Source organism: Humulus lupulus, chromosome X (assembly GCF_963169125.1).
Source record: "Humulus lupulus chromosome X, drHumLupu1.1, whole genome shotgun sequence".
Classification (NCBI taxonomy): domain Eukaryota; kingdom Viridiplantae; phylum Streptophyta; class Magnoliopsida; order Rosales; family Cannabaceae; genus Humulus; species Humulus lupulus.
This window is the reverse complement of record NC_084802.1, coordinates 2,115,186-2,137,891: the sequence shown is the minus strand read 5'-3', so window position 1 is coordinate 2,137,891 and position 22,706 is coordinate 2,115,186. Positions and strand designations below refer to the sequence as shown.

The 22,706-nt window shown below is 34.4% G+C and overlaps 1 pseudogene; it reads right to left on the bottom strand.

Annotated features, from left to right (window-relative positions):
* Positions 1-1,268: 1,268 nt before the first annotated feature.
* LOC133804440 (probable LRR receptor-like serine/threonine-protein kinase At1g06840) lies at positions 1,269-18,602 on the bottom strand (annotated as a pseudogene).
* Positions 18,603-22,706: the final 4,104 nt, after the last annotated feature.

Below are 22,706 nucleotides of genomic sequence, written 5' to 3'. Positions count from 1 at the left end.
TTATATAAAATTAATATAAAAAATAATCAAATTACAAACATACCCTTCAAAATTCATAAAACTTGATTAAGAGTGAAAATATGGCATAAACAAACTTTTATACAAAAATATGGGAAACTAAACCCATAAAAGTGAAATTAAAACAAAAAAAAGCCATAGATTAACTTTTCTTGAAAAAAAGCCATATTTTTGCACAATCTATTAAAATTCCCATATAATATGTAATTTTCACTTCTTTATTATCTATGTTTAGTACCATTAGGTGCCATTATTTATCCTCATACTTATTATTATTATTAGTAGTAAATATCATTACTTCTACTATATATAGTCACTCTTACAAATACAAAAAGAATTTCTCATCTTAATGATAACTTTATAGCCATTTATTTTGTGTTTCTAGTTGAAGGAAAGTTCTTGGGCTAGAATAATTAGTAACTTGATATATATATATATATAGATGTATATATTTAAAGTATATTATGGTAATTTATAAATCTTAATCAATTTTCAAGTGGTTACTTCATTTTTTTGGTGAGACTCGGTTAAGACAAAACTTGCGGATTTGTAATATTTTTCAGGTTACTAACATTTATTGTTTAAATTTCTGAGGAAATCTTTTTCTTATGTTGGTCGCTTTGTTTACAAGTGGCCAATGAATTGACTTAGCATGCCCCATGGCTAGATAATAAAGTTAATTGGTTGAAGGAATTCTCTCTTCCAATTTGTAATCTTTTTCCATTTCGATGTGAATAGAGATACAATATACTCCCAATTAAAAAAAAAGGTGTTTTATTGTCTTAAACTACTACTTATGGCGTCAGTCGAGAAAGGTATGGGCCTATGGGTGGAGTTCGTAGTAGCAGATGGACAATTAAAGTACACGGGGTCTGCTTGGTGATGCAAAGTTGACATGTATCGAACTAATTAGCTACTCGTTATTGTAACAAGTTACCGTGAGGGTTAAGGTGATGATTATAAGAACATTTTAGAAGGAGCATTGATATAGGGTTCCCATGGTGCCTAACACCACTTAACATTGATTGGTGCAATTTAATATCGGATCTCAAATATTATATTTTAAATTGAAATATAAAAAACCTGATACTAAATTGCACCAATAACAGTATACCATATAAGGTGGTGCTGGACACCATTGGTGTCCCTTAGCAGTACTCTTTTAGAAGAGAGAGCATGTGAGGTTGAGCAGCTGCTAGTAAAGGGTTTCGAGTACAAGGATGTACTAGGGAAGAACTCTGCCAAGTTCACGAGTTGTTTCTATTCTCATGTAAGGGCTACTTGTTGCTACAAGTGTTGAGGGTGTCCTGATTTTGATCTTCTGAATTCTTTTAACAAAGGTAGTGTTTGTTGTGTTGTTTCTGGTGTGTTTTAGTGCAAGTTATTCTTCCAAAAGAACCAAATAAATCAGACCCTTTACAACCAAAACTGCATAGTTCCCACAATGACATACAATATCATTTACAGCAACAAATTCAGCAATGTGCTACTCTATTACTGTTCTTTTATATACACAAAAATTGGTTCTGGCGAAAAGTAGCGTATCTTTATCAGGAAGAAATAAAAGCTCAAAAAAGATATTCTAGCTGATTTCCAGTGTAACAATACCTCTTTAATCTTATCAAGGTTACTACCATTTGTTTCAGAAGATGAAGATGGTGAGGCTTCTTTCCAACTTTGGGAGTGATCTCATAGGTTATGAAAATTTGGTGTCTGAATCTGGCATCATAAGCCATATGTTTTCGAGCTGTCTGACTACCTCTGCCATTGGAGGTCTCGAATTCGGGTCATCTAGAGAGCATTTAAGGGCCAAACTAAGGAAATTTTCCACACAGTCAGAAAGGTAAGACCTTATTCGTTCATCAATGACTGAGAGTATCATACCAGATTCAACTGCAATATTGACCTGAAACTCAGATAAAATGATTGATTGTGTTAAGTAAATCCCCTTATAAGCTCAGTTCATATTACAACAGAAATTACAAGTTTACCCTTAGGCCAAATATCAGTACAGACTCTTTTCAAAGACTCGAACAACTTCAACAACTTTCAGTTACAAACAAGAATCATCAGAATCAAGAAAGCATAACCAACTTACAACTCAGCAACTTAACCTCCAGTATTTTACATCTATATATATACTAAGGAGATCAAGTCAGAAAAACTACCAGATACGAAGTTTTTGTCCATTCCTTTCTTTTGTGCTGAGCTAGTGAGAGAGTCTAGAGAGAGAAGCTCCAAGGAGCTCAGTTGTTTGGTACATGCAAAAGAAAGATCAGAAACTGAGTTAGAAAGAGTGAGAAAAAGGAAAGACAAGTCAGAGAGTTACAAAACCAGATTATCAATCAAATACTGTGATTCGAAATCTGAAGGAAATTCTGTGTAATACCTGTTGTGATTAGTATAATCTCAAGCACTCTGAGGTAGCTTGACGGAGACGTAGCCCATCGTTCTGGGGTGAACTCCGAGATCAATTTTCTGGTGTATCGGCTCACACTTCCTGTTTGTTTTCTCTGAAACTCTAGCCCTAATTTCTTTGCTGTTCGTGTATGTGTGCCCATGTTCTTGTGATATAAAGGGTTATATCGATTTATGAATTTCTGAGTTAATAAACTCAGTGACTATTTTTGCTTGTGAAATCTGTGTTGGGCTGGACTGGGCCTTAAATAATTTTGTTTTTCAATTTTGCCATTTTTCATGGACGCATGAATTAAATTGCAAGAATACCATAAACTATATTTGTGTATTAATTTGTTTCTTGGAGTTGGAAGCTGCAGATTCCCAACAGTGGTATCAGAGCCAGGTTTCTTGGCAAGATTCAAGACACAAATTGATACAATTAACAAGCAAGACTGGAAGAAATTGATAATCAAGAACAGGAGGAAGTTAATCCTCAAAATCAAGGGGGTTTTAATCCACAAGAATCTGACAGTGATATTGGAGATTTAGTGGATGTATCACTGAATGATCAACCTGAGATTCCTATTCCTATCCCTGATTTAAATTCTAATATAATCAATATGAGTAGTTTTAAAACTGACATTGATAAGTTTGATGGCTCAGGTGACTATAGGATTTGGAGGAGAAAGATCAGGTCTTTATTGGCACAACAAAAGCAGCTAAGAGTTTTGGAAGAACCTATTGAATGGCCAGAAAATACAACCAAAATACAGCAGGAAGAATACTTGGAAACAGCCACTGGAATAATCATTTTTAATTTGAGTGATGCAATCATCAGATTAGTGGACAAAGAAGAGACTCCAGCAAAAATATGGAGAAAGCTAGAAGAACAATTCCAGCAGAAGTCTTTAACCAATAAGATTTTTCTCAAAGAAAGAATCTTTGGTTTCAAGATGAACAGATCCAAGAATCTTGAGCATAATCTAGATGAGTTTCTGAGAATGCATATAGAATTAGCAAATTCTGGTGAGGATGAGTCTTTAAGTGATGAAAATCAGGCAATCATCATCTTAAATTCTCTGCCAGAATCCTACAGGGAAGTTAAAACAGCCATCAAATATGGAAGGACTTCTATAACCCTGGATGAAGTTATCTCTGCCATAAAATCGATGGACTTAGAATTAAAAAATGATAAGCTAGGCAGTTCTAGTGGGGAACTAAACCTAAGCAGAGGAAGGTCTCATCAAAAGAAGCCATGGAACAATAGAGGGAGAAGTCACAGCCGAGATCCTAATAGAGGTGGAAAACCAGGAAGAGGCAGGTCTCAATCTAGGGGTCCTAAGGATTCTAATGGCTGCTTTCACTGTGGAAAACCAGGACATTTCAAAAGGGATTGCTACTTATGGAAAAGAATTAATAAGAATAAGTCTGATGACCAAAACAGTGATGTGAATCATGGAGAGAACTACTTCTCAAAACAGAAAGAAAAACAAACAACGGCAAACTTGAGTGATGGCTATGAAAGTGGAGAAGTTTATAGTGTTGCTTCTAATTTTAAAAATGAATGGATTCTTGATTCAGGTTGTACTTTTCACATGACTAATGATAAATCTTTACTTACTGATTTCAGGGAATCTAAAGGTGGAAAGGTCATTCTAGGCAACAATCAAACATGTCACATTGAAGGTTCTGGTACTGTTAATTTCAGAATGTTTGATGGTGTGGTAAGGTCTTTGACAGGGGTAAGACTTGTACCTAATTTAACCAGAAATCTAATCTCTATAAGTGTTCTAGATGACCTTGGTGTTGTGAGTAAAATTGAAACAGGTACTATGAAACTAAGCAAAGGTTCTATGACCATAATAAAAGGCTACAAGGAGGGAGGTCTTTACTATCTAAAAGGGGAACCAGTTTCAAATTGCCACAACACAGTAGACAATTCACCTGAGGATTCTAAAGCTACTCTATGGCATAGGAGGCTGGGACATATCAGTGAAAGAGGTTTGAAATTAATGAGTGATCAGAATCTTTTATGCAAAGATAAAGTAAGTAAAGTTGATTTTTGTGAGCATTGCATTTTGGGTAAGCATCATAGACTTAAGTTTAAAATTGGGACACATAAATCTAAAGATATACTAGAATATGTACACTCTGACTTATGGGGTCCAGAAAAGGTTACTACACATGGTGGCTGTAGTTATTTCTTGTCTATAGTTGATGATTACTCTAGGAAGGTTTGGATATTTCTTTTAAAACATAAAAATGATGCATTTGCCAAGTTTCAGGATTGGAAAATTTTAATGGAAAATCTGACTAACAAAAAGGTCAAGACTCTAAGGACAGATAATGGCCTAGAGTTTTGCAATGATATATTTGACTCTTACTGTAGGAAAACAGGTATTCAAAGGCACAGAACAGTGAGACTAACACCACAACAGAATGGTGTGGCAGAAAGAATGAACAGAACTATCCTAAACAAAGCAAGATGCATGTTGTTTCAAGCTGGATTAGCTACTGGTTTCTGGGGAGAAGCTGTGCTCACAGCAGCTTACTTGATCAACAGATGTCCATCAAGTGCTGTGGAATTTAAAACGCCAGAAGAAAGGTGGTATGGTAAACCACCAGACTTATCACATCTGAAAGTCTTTGGATGTGCAGCATATGCACACCAAAGCACTGGTAAGTTAGAGCCTAGAGCTCTAAAATGTGTTTTCTTGGGTTATCCTGAAGGTACTAAGGGCTACAGACTATGGGTAAGGGAGAAACCTGGTTTAAAAACTATAAACAGTAGGGATGTAATTTTTAATGAAAATATTTTTCCATGCACTACTACTAACTCTAATGTTTCAGGAAATAGCACTAATATTAATTCAGCAGGAAACACCATCAGTTTTGATTTAAGGCCAGCTGTTTCAGGAGATGCTTATGATTCAGGACATGCTGAATTAGAGGAACCAGACCAGGATACGGGTCAGGTGGAACAAGGAAGTGATACTGTTCAGATAGAACAGCATGAAAACCAAGAGGAAATCCCAACTGAGAACATGGCAGAATATCAATTGGCCAGGGACAGGGTTAGAAGGGTTCCCAAACCTAATCCTAAGTACAGTTTTAATATTTGGAATGAGGATACAGCTTATGCATTATTAAGTACTCTAGAAGGGCAGAAGATAGAACCAGAAACTTATGAAGAAGCTATTAAATGCAAGGATGCAACTAAATGGAGTAAGGCAATGGATGAGGAAATGGACTCCTTAAAGAAGAGCAAGACCTGGATATATGTTTCTAGACCTAAAGAGAAGAGTATAGTGCAATGCAAGTGGCTGTTCAAACAGAAAGAAGGGAGGAGCAAGGATGAACCAGTGAGGTACAAGGCCAGATTAGTGGCTAAAGGGTTCACTCAGAAGGAAGGAGTTGACTACACAGAGATTTTTTCCCCTGTAGTCAAGTACAAAACGATAAGACTAATGCTTGCTCTAGCAAATCAATTCAACATGGTGATTGATCAGATGGATGTCACTACTGCATTCCTACATGGTGAACTAGAGGAAGATATTTACATGGAACAACCTAAGGGATATATAGAAAAGGGAAAAGGACATATGGTATGCAAGCTAATTAAATCCCTATATGGACTAAAACAATCTCCCAGATAATGGAATAAGAGGTTTGATGCCTTCATGACTAAGCAAGGTTTTTCTAAGAGCTATTATGATACTTGTCTATATTTCCATGGAAGTAATATCAAGGATGTCATCTACTTACTGTTATATGTAGATGACATGTTGATAATCAGCAAAGAAAAATCTAAGGTAGACCTGGTTAAGGAAATGCTTAAATCTGAGTTTGAGATGAAGGATCTAGGTACTGCTACTAAAATCCTAGGGATCACTATTGTAAGGGACAGAGGTAAAGGGGTTTTAAAGCTGTGCCAGGAAGACTACATACAGAAAATTATTGAAAAATTTCATATGACTAATGCTAAGAAGACCAGTCAGCCTATTACTAGCCAATACAAGATTTCTAGAGATGAATGCCCTAAGACAGATAAAGAGACAGAAGAAATGAGCAGAGTACCCTACTCTAATGCTGTTGGGTCTATTATGTACCTAATGGTAAGTACTAGACCTGAGATTTCCTATGCTATAAGTGTGCTAAGTAAGTATATGGCTAACCCTGGAAAATTACACTGGCTGGCTATGAAATGGATATTCAGGTACCTAATGGGAACTACAGATGTTGGTTTAGTTTTTAAACAGTCACAAAACCCAACTCTAGTAGAAGGATTTTGTGACTCTGACTATGCTGGTGATAGGGACACTAGAAGATCTACCTCTGCTTATTATTTCCTAGTTGGGGGGAACTGTATAAGTTGGAAAGTTCAATTACAACCAGTGGTTGCACTATCGACTACAGAGGCAGAATATATTTCTACAACAGAAGCTATTAAGGAGGCTGTTTGGATTAAAGGTGTGCTAAAGGAACTGAATTTACTAAAAAGTATCCCTATAGTCTATTCTGACAACCAAAGCAGTATTCATCTCTGTAAGAATCCTGTCTTTCACGACAGAACCAAACATGTTGAGATTAAATACCACTTTATCAGAGATAAGGTGACTCAGGGAGAGGTCACAGTGGAAAAAGTTCCCACTGAGCACAATCCTGCTGATATGGGAACTAAAGTGGTACCCCTAGCTAAGTTCAAGCATTGTATGAACTTGCTAGGAATCGACAAAGGAGACTGACCTTAAGGGTCATCAAGCTATGACCCTCAGAGTGCTATAAACCATCATTGCTCATAAGGAGATTTAGGTGGAATTTGTTAAGTAAATCCCCTTATAAGCTCAGTTCATATTACAACAGAAATTACAAGTTTACCCTTAGGCCAAATATCAGTACAGACTCTTTTCAAAGACTCGAACAACTTCAACAACTTTCAGTTACAAACAAGAATCATCAGAATCAAGAAAGCATAACCAACTTACAACTCAGCAACTTAACCTCCAGTATTTTACATCTATATATATACTAAGGAGATCAAGTCAGAAAAACTACCAGATACGAAGTTTTTGTCCATTCCTTTCTTTTGTGCTGAGCTAGTGAGAGAGTCTAGAGAGAGAAGCTCCAAGGAGCTCAGTTGTTTGGTACATGCAAAAGAAAGATCAGAAACTGAGTTAGAAAGAGTGAGAAAAAGGAAAGACAAGTCAGAGAGTTACAAAACCAGATTATCAATCAAATACTGTGATTCGAAATCTGAAGGAAATTCTGTGTAATACCTGTTGTGATTAGTATAATCTCAAGCACTCTGAGGTAGCTTGACGGAGACGTAGCCCATCGTTCTGGGGTGAACTCCGAGATCAATTTTCTGGTGTATCGGCTCACACTTCCTGTTTGTTTTCTCTGAAACTCTAGCCCTAATTTCTTTGCTGTTCGTGTATGTGTGCCCATGTTCTTGTGATATAAAGGGTTATATCGATTTATGAATTTCTGAGTTAATAAACTCAGTGACTATTTTTGCTTGTGAAATCTGTGTTGGGCTGGACTGGGCCTTAAATAATTTTGTTTTTCAATTTTGCCATTTTTCATGGACGCATGAATTAAATTGCAAGAATACCATAAACTATATTTGTGTATTAATTTGTTTCTTGGAGTTGGAAGCTGCAGATTCCCAACAGATTGGTTGAATGTTTTCAAAAACTAAATCCAAATATGTACATGAATTTTAAGCTAAGAAATGAAAAATAGAAATATCATGGTTTTTTTAGTACTCAAATCATTGTTTCTAAAAGCTCTTCAGATAAAGTTGAGCAGGTTTTGTACCTCTCTAACAATGTTTTTTCCATGTGTAATTGGCGGCATCCCAGTCAAGAGCTCCAAGAACACGACACCAAGACTATAAACATCACTCTTGTCTGTTAATTGGTGAGTTAGAAAGTATTCTGGGTCAAGATAACCCTGCAACAAAGCAAAATCAGGTATATCAGTATGAATATATCTCATTGGTTAAAAGTATAAACAATGGAATCATCAAAATCATTATATAATTACTATAGTTATGAATATTGCTAACGGGCATCTGGTGCCCAACACCGCTTGATAAATACAATACCATATGGTGCCAAATAGCAATACTTATTTCAAAAGCGATATACTGTGATAGAATGTGGAATATGAGTTTAGAAGTAGAATGAGATATATGGTAAGAAGCATATGGTTCCATCTCAAAACCAACTGGTGATGAGTTGAATAACTCATGCTCTTATGTATTGTTGAATTTATCCACACACTTTTCATGTGGGATATTTTCCCTAACATACCGGAGTCCCCTTCACTACTGTGGATACGTGATCAGGTGTGTTGCCTTCTATCTCTGGAACCGGGGCAAGTCGCGAAAGTCCAAAATCAGCAACCTTTACAATGAACTTAGAATCCAATAATATGTTGCTGGACTTAATATCTCGATGGAATATTGGAGGATTAGCTTCTGTGTGTAGGTAACGGATGCCCTTGGCTGTTCCCAAGGCAATTCTCAATCTCATTGAAAAGCTCAAAGGCTCTTTGGATGTGACTGCCATACAAATATCAATTATGTAAGAAGGGAACACTTGATTAGAAATAGGGGAGAACAATAGAAGGTATTTTTGAAGAAATATAGATGCTTACCAGAAAGGTGATCCTTTAGGGTGCCATTGCTCATATATTCATAGATCAGCATCTGCATACAGGAAAGAAAGCTTATGAAACTTTTGCAATGAAAATTATTGGCTTCAATACATCAAAAGAAAGCAATAAGAAAATGACAATGGAGAATTTTAGGAAGGCAAGACTTCACATAACAAAGCATGACAATTTGATTCTTCTTACATTTTGAAAATTAATATGCATCAACTAAGCAACTCACATGTAACACAATTTTTGAGTAAAATTGAATTTCCTTCATTTTTTGTCACTGTTCAATCAAAGTATTCATTTATTGTTGTCGACTTCATTTTACAAAAGTTGGATTTTGTAAACGTAGGCGATATCAATAAATTACTCGCTCATTACCAATTAATATTGAGATGGAACCATTAGTCTTATCGTGACTGTCATTTTATACTATACTATGTAACATTCTATATTCCGACCCTTTAAACATTCATCCAACGGTCTAAATTTTAATTCCATTATCTAATCTTATGCCCTTCGAGCATCGTATTGCCTATAAAATCATAATAAAGGTCTCATGGGCATGATCTTCCAAAAAAACCTTCACAAAATGTAAATTATTGATATGAAGAAGTACCTGTTCATCTTCTTCATCACAGAATCCAACCAAAGACACAAGATTCCGGTGATGCAATCTCGATAGTAAATGTATTTCTGTCAAGAATTCTTTCTCACCCTGCAATGATCCTTTTTGTGCTCGCTTTATGGCCACTACTGTGCCATCTTCCATAATGCCTTTATAAACCATGCCATAACCTCCTTGACCAACCTGAGCCGAAATGTCAAAGTTGTTCGTAGCCAACACCATTTCCCCATAAGTGAAATCCTTGACGCCCTCAATGTTAAGGCGGGCTTTCGACACTGAGAACAAATCCATCTTTAAATTAAAGTCATGTGTATAACATTATCCCACATATCAACCTGCTTAATAAAAACATGACTTACTCCACTCATTGCCAATTGGTTTTGAGATAGAATCTCGTAAGGCTTACCATACCCTCAATTCTATTATCCTAATATTTGAACTTCCAAATATATTACAGCTAGAGCATTTTCAAAATGTATAGAAAAGAAATGGAATATACTCACAATGACCTCTTTTTGAAAGTGCATGTTTTCTCTTGCACATTCTCAATATAACAAGAAAAACAAATGCGGATAATGTAGTTGCAGCGAAACTCCCAAGAACAATGCCAATAAGTGCTCCCCTGCTTATGCCAGACTTTTTCAAAGCAAAAGGAATCACAGGGACTTGAAACAAAAAAAAAAAGAACTTTAACATTGTAATTGTTCAGTAAAAGCTTTAAATCCATAAAAGCAGCAATAGAAAAAAGATGATGAAAAATAATCAAGCATGAGCTCATGTTATCGATTATAGATAAATCATAAGCAGGACTTTTCATGCATTAGGATGATTAAGTATGCAGAGTAGCTAGAGTGAACATCACAACCACACATTTGTTTGCCTATATATTCCAAGTTTGAATTTAACAAAGATCACAGGAGGAAAATATTTAAATAAATTTTCTGAACAAACCATTTAAATTAGGGTCCAATAGATCGAATCCGAGAAGTTCATAAGGTCCAAATACATCACTTTCTGGTATGTTCCATCCTGTGAACATGGCCATAATTCTCTGAACCTCGCTTGTATTGAAAGCTAAAGAATTTAAGTCATTAGAATCATATGCAGGAAAGAGCTTCAGAGACATTCTAAGACGAGGTCCTTTTTCCCATTTAACTGTACTAATCTCCAGCTGAAGCTGTTGTAGATTAAGACTACTGGTAAGATACTCCTCAAATGAACTTCTGTGATAAAGAAAATTTGAGAATCCAGGACTTTTTAACCGATATTCAACAGTGAGAGGAGCAGCACAGAAACATGTTAAAGGAGATTTCTTGGAATACTCAAAAGGGTATGGACATGATGAACTTGGACAATCATGAGTAGAGTCAGTCAATGTTCCATTATTTGCACTTTGAGTTTCAGGTCCACAGAAGTGGACTAGGGTGGTATTGGTACATAATGGATTCCCATTGAGCCTGAAAATTGATAAAGTCACAATCAAATAGCACTATAGAATTTCATTTTTATTTTTTAATAAACATGCAAATTAAGATGTTGCCTTGAGCAGAAAGATGTGTTAAAACGTGCTTCTCAATGCATTGAGTGATGAGAGGTAGAAGCATACCAAAATATGACATACTCAGGGATGCTAATACTGCCAGAAATATCTATAAGATTATTGTTTTGGAAATCCCTGAAAATTCATTATTAGAAAATCCCTTGTTGATTAGTAAATGTAGCCTAAGAGTCTGCTCTTATCAATACCAAAGTGTATGAATCTTTACAAACACATGCTGTAAATCAGCATAAGTAATGACATTGAGTTGGGTCAGATTTGTATTAACTAACTACCAACAGTACTACTGAACCATCAAAATAAATAAATAAAACAGTGAGTTGAAAAATGCTCACAATTTTTGGAGATAAGGAAGCCTGGAAAAGCTGGCTGGAATAGTCCCATCAAGATAGTTGTTTGATAAAATGCTGCAAATGTTGCAAGAATTTGAAGAACATTTTGGTAACATTTTGGTAATTAAGGTAAAGGAATATCCAAAAATTGAAAAGGGTTCTTAGAGAATATCCAAATTAAGTATATGAGAAATTGAAGAACGAAGTTAAGAGATACAGATATCATATAATTTGATTGAGAAACTTACATAGTTGTGATATCATCAGAAAGCTTATTAGGTGGTATAGATCCATTTAGATTATTAGAACTGAGGTCCCTGGAATTTTGAATGAAATCTATAGTCAAGTAAATTAATTTAATGAAGGTTGTGTCTCTTGAAGTTATAACTCAGTTAAGAATGAACAAGCCAACTAATCACTAGTATGTAATTACTTGGAAAGAAAACCCCTCAATTGAACTTACAAGTAAGCCAGATTTGGTATCCTGCTCAAATTTGGAATAGGTCCTTGTAAGCCACAATTCCTCATACTCCTACATTAACAACCAAATTACAAAAATGATTTACCAATATCAAATAAAATTATTGATAAAAGCAATTATAAGAGGAAAAAAAATTAAAAAAATGTGAAATGTAAAATTTTATAGAAGAGCTGAAGATTAGATTGTAGGATAAGGTTTTACAGAGCAAAGAAGGAAATGTTACATAGTATAGAGTGGGGGTTTGATAAGTGTTAGAATTGGTAAAATGCTCAAGACTTAAGTGGCTAATCTTTTTGGACAAATAACAGAAATAACTGTTTTCTGTTATTTTCAGTTGGTACTCGGCTTGTATGTAGGTCCTTTTACCCCCCTACCCCGAGCTATATAAGGCTTCATTTTTGCATCTCCTACTACTATTTTATTCTATTAATTTTTCTTACTGTAAATATTAGTGAGACAAAGAAAGAGAGCCTTCTTGAGTGAACTTTGTACCATCATTGAGACTGTAATGGAGCTAGTCTCCTCAGCTGTACAGACTTGAAATTCAGATTCAATAACAGAGATCTCGAAGCCCTTGTGGCTGGTTTGGCCGTGGAGTAGAGTAGTGTCTAGCCAACACTATCTTAAACCACGTATGTGCATTGTGTTATTATTATTTTTCATTTTCTGTTTTTGTGTGAATTATATTGCATCCTTGGTTAAACCAGATTGAGTTTTTATGCTTGTTGATTAGATTCTAATCACTAGTGTTCTGGTTTTGTGTGTTGTGTTCTGTTCTTGTTCGAGGTTGTTCTACAACAAGTGGCATCAGAGCCAGGTTCCGAGGGCCATCAAGAACAGCACCAAGGATTCAAGAAAGATCAAGATTTGATCTCAAATGGCTTCCGCAAAGTTTGAAGTGGACAAGTTCACAGGAGCTAATGACTTTGGCCTATGGAGAATTAAAATGAAGGCTTTGCTTGTTCATCAAGGGATTTCTGAAGCAATTGACAGAGAAGAGCTTAAGGGTCTCGGGGATGAAAAGAAGAAGATGAAGGAAACAGAATCAAAGGCACATAGTGCCATACTTCTCAGTCTTGGAGATGAAGTCTTGAGAGAAGTATCGAGTGAAGAAACTGCTGTTGGACTTTGGGAGAAATTGGCAGAAATCTATATGAAGAAATCACTTGCCAATAAACTATATCTCAAGAAGAAACTCTACACCCTCAAGATGGATGAAAGCAAGGAACTCAGAAAGCATCTAGACGAATTCAACAAGATCATCTTGGATCTCAACAACATTGGGGTCAAGATTGAAGATGAGGATCAAGGTATTCTCTTACTCAGTTCTTTACCAAAGGCTTATGAACATTTTGTAGATACTATATTGTATGGAAAAGATACATTAACAATGCTAGAGGTAAAAGCTGCTTTGAATTCTAAAGAAATTCAGAAAAGATCAGAGGATAAGAATGAGGGTAGTGGTGAAGGTTTGTTTGCTCGAGGCAGATCAGAGAACAGAGATTCAAGGTCTGGTGGGAATAAGAGCAATAATGGAATCTACAAAGGAAATAACAACAGCAAGAACAGTCATCATGGACAGAAGTCCAAACCAAAATCCAAGGCAGGAAAATAGTGTTACTATTGCAAGAAAGAGGGTCACTTCAGGGATGAATGCAGGGCATTGCAGGCAAAACTAAAAAGAGATAAAGGGAAAGAAAAAGGAGATGCTGGTGTTGCGTCAGATGGTTATGATTCAGCTGATGTTTTAGTGGTCTCAAGTCAAGAAACTGGCCAAGAATGGATCCTTGACTCAGGGTGTTCTTTCCATATGACTCCTCACAGGGAATTCTTTTGTTAATTCAAGGCTCAGACTGGGGGTTCAGTACTGCTTGGAGATAACAAAGCTTGCAGGGTTGAAGGCATCGGATCAGTGATGATCAGAATGCATGATGGAGTGTCCAGAACAGTCACAGATGTCAGATATGTACCTGCGCTCAAGAGAAATCTGTTGTCTGTTGGGGTTTTAATTTCAAAAGGCTGTTCTATCAAGATTGAAAGCTCACTCAAGGTTCTGAAGGGTTCTATGGTTGTCATGAAAGGTGAGCTTAAGAATGGCATTTACGTTCTGGTTGGAAAGACAGATAGCAGCAAGACTGCAAACACTGCAGAAGGCAGTGTTGATTCTGTAGTTGGAAGAGCTGGTGTTGACAACACCAAGCTGTGATACATGAGGTTGGGTCATGTTAGTGAGAGAGGCCTGATTGAATTAAATAAACAAGGTCTCTTGAAAGAGAAATTGGATGGCAAACTTAAGTTTTGTGAAGAATGTGTCATGGGGAAAAGCTGCAGGGTCAAATTTTATGTTGGAATGCATACAACCAAGGAACCTTTGGCCTATGTGCATTCAGATCTATGGGGTGCTTCAAGAGTACAATCTCTAGGTGGTGCTAGCTACTTCTTAATCATTGTAGATGACTTCTCCAGAAAAGTTTGGGTGTTTCTATTGAAAACAAAAGATGAGGCTTTTGAAACTTTTGTAAAATGGAAGAAACTTGTTGAGACTCAAACAGGCAAGAAGGTCAGAAAGTTAAGAACAGATAATGGTCTTGAATTTTGTTCTGGTTTATTCAATGCTTATTGTGACAAGAAGGGTATTGCAAGACACAAAACAGTCCCTAAAACCCCTCAGCAAAATGGCCTTGCTGAGAGGATGAACAGAACACTCATTGAAAGGGTCAGGTGCTTGCTAAAAGGTGCAAATTTGGAGAGAAGATACTGGGGTCAGGCAGTTAAGACAGCCTGTTATCTCATAAACAGGTGTCCATCCACTGCAATTAATCTGAAAACACCACAAGAATTATGGACAGGAAGTGCACCTAAGCTTGACCATCTAAGAGTATTTGGTTGTCTTGCTTATGTTCACATAAGGCAAGACAAACTCCAACCAAGGGCCCTGAAATGCATGTTTTTGGGTTACCCTGATGGAGTCAAGGGGTACAGATTATGGTGTTTAGAAGAGGGACACAAGAAGTGTATCATCATCAGGGATGTTGTATTCAAAGAGGATCAGATGGCCATGCTACAAGTGAATACAACAAGTGTCAACAAGACTAGTGACACCAGGGTACAGGAAAGCTTACCAGTACAGCTTGAAGACGCCACTACAACAGGTCACACAGAAGAAAATGAAGATGAAGATCAGATTGCCACTAGTGAAGACACAGGTCAGACTGAGATGGACAGCTACCAATTGGCTAGAGACAGAGCCAGAAGAGAGATTAGACCTCCAGACATATTTGGATATGCAGATTACACAACATTTGTCTTGAACACTGCAGAAGAAATTATAGGTGCTGAACCAGCTACCTTCCAGGAGGCTATGAACAGCAGTGATAGTGACAAATGGAATCAAGCTGTCAATGAAGAAATGACATCATTGATTAAGAACGAAACATGGATCAAAGTGAGAAAACCACCAGGACAGAAATTGATAGGCTGCAAATGGATTTTCAGGCACAAAGAGGGACTACCAGGAGAACCAATTAGGTACAAGGCAAGGCTTGTTGCCAAGGGGTTCAATCAGAGAGAAGGTATAGATTTCACAGATATTTTCTCACCAGTTGTGAAACAAACATCCATTCGGGTAATAATGGCCAAGGTTGCCAAGTATAATCTAGAGATGGATCAAATGGATGTCAAGACAGCCTTCTTGCATGGAAGGCTTGAGGAGAAAATATACATGGCTGAACCAGAAGGGTTCAAAAGCAAGAGTTCAAATCAGGTGTGCCTTTTGCAGAAATCTTTGTATGGTCTCAAGCAAGCACCAAGACAATGGAACCTAAGGTTCAATGAGTTCATGACTCACATAGGCTATACAAGGAGCAATTATGATCCATGTGTCTACTATAACAGTTTCCTATATCTACTGTTATATGTAGATGACATTCTGATCATAGGCAAAGATAGATCAGAAATTGACAAACTCAAAGGACAATTGAGTTCAGAATTTGAGATGAAAGATTTAGGTGTTGCAAAGAGGATTCTGGGAATTGAAATTATAAGATCAAGACCAAGGCATTTGTTCTTATCTCAGAAAAATTACCTTGAAAAGGTACTGAACAGGTTCAATATGACAAATGCGAAACCAGTTACAACACCTTTAGCACCACACTTCAAGCTCTCACAACAACAGGCACCAAGTACTGAGGAAGATAGAGAAGAAATGGACAAGATACCCTATGCTTCATGTGTTGGAAGTTTAATGTACTCAATGGTTTGCACAAGACCAGATTTGGCCTATGCACTTAGTGTAACAAGCAGATTCATCTCAGACCCTGGAATTGAACACTGGAAGGCACTGAAATGGATAATGAGGTATGTAAAGGGGACCCTGGACCTTGGACTAATGTATAGTGCAGACACAAGTTACAGAACAGAGATAGAAGGGTATGTGGACTCAGATTTTGCAGGGAGTTTAGACACAAGGAGATCCTTGACAGGTTATGCATTCACAGCATTGGGTGGATGCATTAGTTGGAAGTCAAATCTCCAAAAGGTGGTGGCATTGTCAAGCACAGAGGCAGAGTATATGGCTGCTACAGAAGCAATCAAAGAAGCCATATGGTTAAGAGGATTCACTGGAGAATTGGGATACAATTCAGAGGACATCACTGTGCTTTGTGACAATCAGAGTGCTTTGCACTTAATGAAAAATCCTATGTTCCATGAAAGGTCTAAACACATAGACATCAAACTTCATTTCATTAGAGATGTCATTGGAAGAAATGAAGTTCAGGTGAAGAAGGTGGGAACAAAGGATAATGCAGCAGATATGTTAACTAAGTATATTCCCTACAGCAAGTTCAGGCACTGCCTAAGCTTGCTGAACATACTCAGCTGCTGATTTGCCAAATCAAAACCAGCTCAAGGTGCTGATGTCAAGCATGTTTACCAAGGTGGATGACTGTTAGAATTGGTAAAATGCTCAAGACTTAAGTGGCTAATCTTTTTGGACAAATAACAGAAATAACTGTTTTCTGTTATTTTCAGTTGGTACTCGGCTTGTATGTAGGTCCTTTTTCCCTCCTACCCCGAGCTATATAAGGCTTCATTTTTGCATCTCCTACTACTATTCTATTCTATTCATTTTTCTTACTGTAAATATTAGTCAGACAAAGAGAGAGAGCCTTCTTGAGTGAACTTTGTACCATCATTGAGACTGTAATGGAGCTAGTCTCCTCAGCTGTACAGACTTGAAATTCAGATTCAATAACAGAGATCTCGAAGCCCTTGTGGCTGGTTTGGCCGTGGAGTAGAGTAGTGTCTAGCCAACACTATCTTGAACCACGTATGTGCATTGTGTTATTGTTATTTTTCATTTTCTGTTTTTGTGTGAATTATATTGCATCCTTGGTTAAACCAGATTGAGTTTTTATGCTTGTTGATTAGATTCTAATCACTAGTGTTCTGGTTTTGTGTGTTGTGTTCTGTTCTTGTTCGAGGTTGTTCTACAACAATAAGACACATGAGATTTCATCTCGAAACGAAAACGAATTGTCAATGGTCTTATATGTGGGCTGATATCCGCTCATCTATTCGATGTGAGATAATTTTATATGCCTCCTCAAGATGGTGACTCTTTTCAAGGAGCAGTCTTGAACCGAATATCTAATGGCTCTTTTTGGTTTATTATTGTTTTGGACATGTTAGAATAGAAAGTAGAATGGAAGTTTAGACAATAAATGAATGGATAGTATAGAAAGTAGAATGGAGTGTTTGGTAAGTATAAGGTACCATTTCAAAACCAATTAGTAGTGTGTAGAGTAACCTTATATTTACAGGCACACTCATATTCCCCAATATTTTGCCTATAAAATAATCACCCTAGCTGCATGAAGCATCTGTATGACCAACATCTTCAATCCCATTTCTATGTGCGTGTGTTTTGTTTCATTAATGGAATCTTATACTTTTTAATGGAAGTAGGTACAACTATATCTATCATTATATAATTATATTGACTAATAATCTAATATAGTCTTTGTATTATTTCAATTTGCAATAAAAGAGCTGGAAGCCTCACTACCTGAGCTTATACCAAATGTACAATAAAGTAACTATGCTAATATTTTGCTCAATCCCTCATAAATCTAACCAAGTTCATTGAATCACAAGGACTTACAGCTTCAATAACTTGGACATGTTGCCAAACGAATCTGGAATTGTACTCCCATCAAAGTTGTTATTATCAACTTGACTGAAAAAAAAATGCTGAAGCTTTTAGAAACTTGATACAAGATTCCCTTTGTGGTTTTGAGAAAACTCAGAGAAACAACAAAAACTGCCAAAAACTCAGAAAACATACAATATTCGTAATACAAAAAAGAACTAAAGAAAAGTAATGTGAGAATAGCACATGAAATTAGTAATGTTAAATGGGAATTGAAGGCCAAAGAAAATGAGACAAATTCTCTGAGGAACAATCAATGGAGTGATATAAATAAGAGGAAGGATGAAGCCCATCAATGCCTTCTTCATCTCCAACAAAGAAGAAAGAAAAAAATAAATATAATGACAATTGAATCAAAATCTATTTACTATTCTTATTAGACCATTATGTCCCATATGAAATAAGTATAAGAATATTGAACCATTAATAAGAACATGTTTAACTCCACTAATCACAAATTGGTTTTTTGATGGAGTCTCATGATTCTTGTCATGGTATCAAGAGTCAATTCCCTAGAGGGCATTCGATCCACACCGATCTAAAATAGTGAGCGAAGACGCACGAGATCCGTATAGTGCAAAAAGACACTTGAGTTCTGAGATCCGAATAGTGCGAAAAGACACTTGAAATCCAAAAAAAAATAAGCAAGCTGAAAAAAAAATAGGCCACTTGTGATCAGGTGATTCAAGATTGGTGAGCGAAAAATCGCCACCATCTTGACGGGGATATTAGACTATTATGTCCTACATGGAATAAGTGTAAGAATATTGAACTATTAATAAGAACATGTGTAACTCCACTAATCACCAATTGATTTTTAGATGTAGCCTCATGATTCTTATCAATTCCAGCTTTAAAATAATATTATGAAATTGGTGCCAAACTTTCCTTTTGGTTGATCTATTTTGTTTTTATAAATAAATAAAGGAACATGGGTTGTTAATTTTGTTAAAACTAGTAAGAGTGATATATGCATAATTTCTATTGAATTCATACAATAGTACTAAAAAAATACATAAATTATAAGGTAAATACTTATTTGGTTTGGATACAAATTTGGTATCCTACATTTTTAATAATGCTCATTAACTATATGCATTTGATATGAATAACGATGTTTTCTCGGATCAAAGTCCTAAATTGTCAAACTACAGACTATGCTTTCTTAGCAAGGAAGACTATGTTCATAGTATTAGTACTCAATACTTCGGTCTTGGTTGACATAACTTTTGGCTTTTGGCATAGTAAAATTCTTTTACAAGAAGCTACTCTTCCTTGCTCCTAGTAAAAGTGTTTTTTTTTAATACATGAAAACACATCTTCTAGAGTGTTTTTAAATATCAAAAGTAAAAAATACTAATAAGTGCTTTTGGGAAGTGTTCCCAACCAATCCCTCCATAACCCAACACCTCCGTTAGAGCATCTCCAATGGAGTATCAAAAATGTGTTGCATTGTTATATTTAACATATTTTGACAAAAATATCACTCCAATAGCATTCTAAAAAGTGTGTCAAATTTGATACAAGATATAACATTGGTCAAATTTTGCCCAACAATAAATGTCACTTTTTTATTTATTATGGGTCCATTTGGTAAAATTTTTGTTTTAAAATTTTTTAAACACAAAAATGGAAATATATATATTTTTATTTTTAAAAAATAAAAATATGTTTGGTAACTATTTTTGTTTTTTGTTTTTAAAAACAAAAATAATAAACGTGTTTGATAACTTTTATTTTTTGTTTAACAATGTGAGATGTTAATTTGAAGAAGAGAAGAAAAAAATGAAAAGAAAAAATAAAAACTGTTTAAAAAAAATTAAAAGTGAAAAATTTTTATTTTCAAAATTTAACAAATTTTAATTAAAATTTAAAAAAATAAAAAATAAAAATAGAGTTATCAACACATTTTATGTTTAATTTTCAAATTTTTAATTAATTAAATAAAAAACTATTTTTTAAAGTATTACCAAACAGCCCCTATATTGTCACTAATTTATTAGTTAACAATTAATGACTAACCATATTATTTTTTATTCACTTTTTCTACAATAAAAAATGATTTTTTTTTGTATATTATCAATAAATATTAAATGAATTGTTAATTTGCATTTTTGTGTATTGGAGTATAATTGTAAATATTGAACCAAATATAGGGTTGTCTCAATTTTTGTGCCAAAGTTGACACATAATTTACATCTTTCATTGGGGATTGTCTTAGGCTTACATAACAATTAAGACTAGCTTGAAAGGTGCATCCTTCTATAATTTTTGTCATCACCCAAGTATTTTGCAAGATTATTTAGTGGTTTCTTTGCAAATAATTATTGTAATTGTCTTTTTTAAGGAAAATCTACCTCTAGTGATTGTTTTTTCTTGCATTTTTGGCATTTTTTCTTAGGAGAGCAATTTGCAGCTATTCTCATTTACCAGTATACATTTATAATTAATATTTTATTATTATAAATTCAAAAAATATTCATATAATATTTATAAAAAAAGATGAAAAAAATGTTAACAAATAGTTTCTTTTACCATATGATGTGGGACTAATATAACATTTATTAATAAATGCATAGTAAATACACTACAAAAAATCCTAGTTTTAGTCACAATGAAATTTGTGACTACAAGTAAAAAATTTGTGACTAAAGAAAAACCATCTTACTTATGTCATCACTAAAAAGTCTGTGGCTAAAAATATTAATCACAAAAATCATAATTTGTTATCACTAAATATATTTTTAGTCACAACAAACTTTATTACTAAAAATAATAGGTTGTGACTAAAATTACATTAGTGACAACTTGTGATTAAGTATAACTTTTTAGTCATAGATAATTTTTTGTTATGACTAAAAATGACATTTAATCACACAAATATATGTTGTGACTAAAAAGTTGTCTATAAATATAGATTTATTTGCAGTGATAACATCTTTTTTTATAGAAAAAATTAGTGCTACTTTTTGCCTGTTTTCAAGTCAAGAAAAGAAAATAAATAAATAATTATAATAGTTAAGAGGTCATTTTTTTATGCTAAGAGCATTATATAAAGATTACAAATGTAAAATATAAAGGTGTCAATATCCTTTTTTTTTTTTTTAAGTTTTTTATAAGTAATTTTTATTTTTCACATGGGAACCTTCTTTTTTTTTTTTATGGTTAGTTATTTGTTGAAGAAAGTATAAATGCTGTTGATGATGATCTTATGTTATATGGATTCTCAGATTAAGAAGATCAACGGTGGAGATGAAATTGTTGACTCAACTCACTAACCCATGTATATATAAATAAAAATAAAAAACAATTTCAAAATAAAGTTGACTTTATTTCCTTGAGGAGCAAGTGTTTTTAATTAATAATAATAATATGCCTTAACCCACAAGCACATTACTTCGAAACTCATTATATAAGAGAACTCGATTAGGAGCAATTTATATTCAGATCTTTTCCATTCCTAATAAGTCCTTTAATTAGGTCACTAATTCAGGTAACATTTTTCATTTCTTGTTTAATTTTACCATTTTATTTTATTTATTTACCCATTTCTACTATTGAACAAATTCCTCAAGCTTTTGTTTTTTTTTTAATATAATTAAGATTAATACATATTCACTATTAAAAAAAAAAAGGAAATTGTGGTGAACTAGTGATCATTAACATTTTAATTTCTAGTTCTTATACATGTTAGATTCATATATAAATAATCTTGAAATTTGTCACTTTTGCACAAATTTTGTCATCCATTCATTTTCCTGTACTTACTTTTAAATAATTAATTATTAAATTGAATGGATGGTTATAGATTAAAAATAATTTATTCTTTTATTTTATGGACAAAATCCAAACTATATTTACAATGAATTTTTTGTCTTAGGGTAGTGTCTTGAGCTTGGCCAAGACATGTTTAAATTAATTACCATTTAATTTGGCTAGTTTTATTTCTCAAATTTCTATTTATTTATTATCACAATAGTAATATTTTTTTAATAACCTAATTTGTATTTGATGTCAGGATCAATGGAAGAAGAGAATGAAGGACCAAAATTTGATGAGACCAAAGGTCAGAGACATGTAAACACAAATTTAAAAGCCAGAATTATGGAATTGGAGAATTTAATCAATAAGTTAAATGAAGTAATACTTAAACTAGATGAAGCTAGGGTGAGTAAAATCTTGACCCTCTTTTTTTATTTTTCTATTTTATGTATATAAAGATGATAAAATTTTCCCCAATGATATTAATTTATTCTAAATTATTGATTTTATCAAAATGAATATATATATATATATATATCTTCTATATAATAAGTGTGTAGATAACGGAAATTTTTTGTTTTAACGGTTTTTTTACTTTAATATAATATTCCTATATTTAACGGTAGTTTATAAACACTTAAACTTAAATA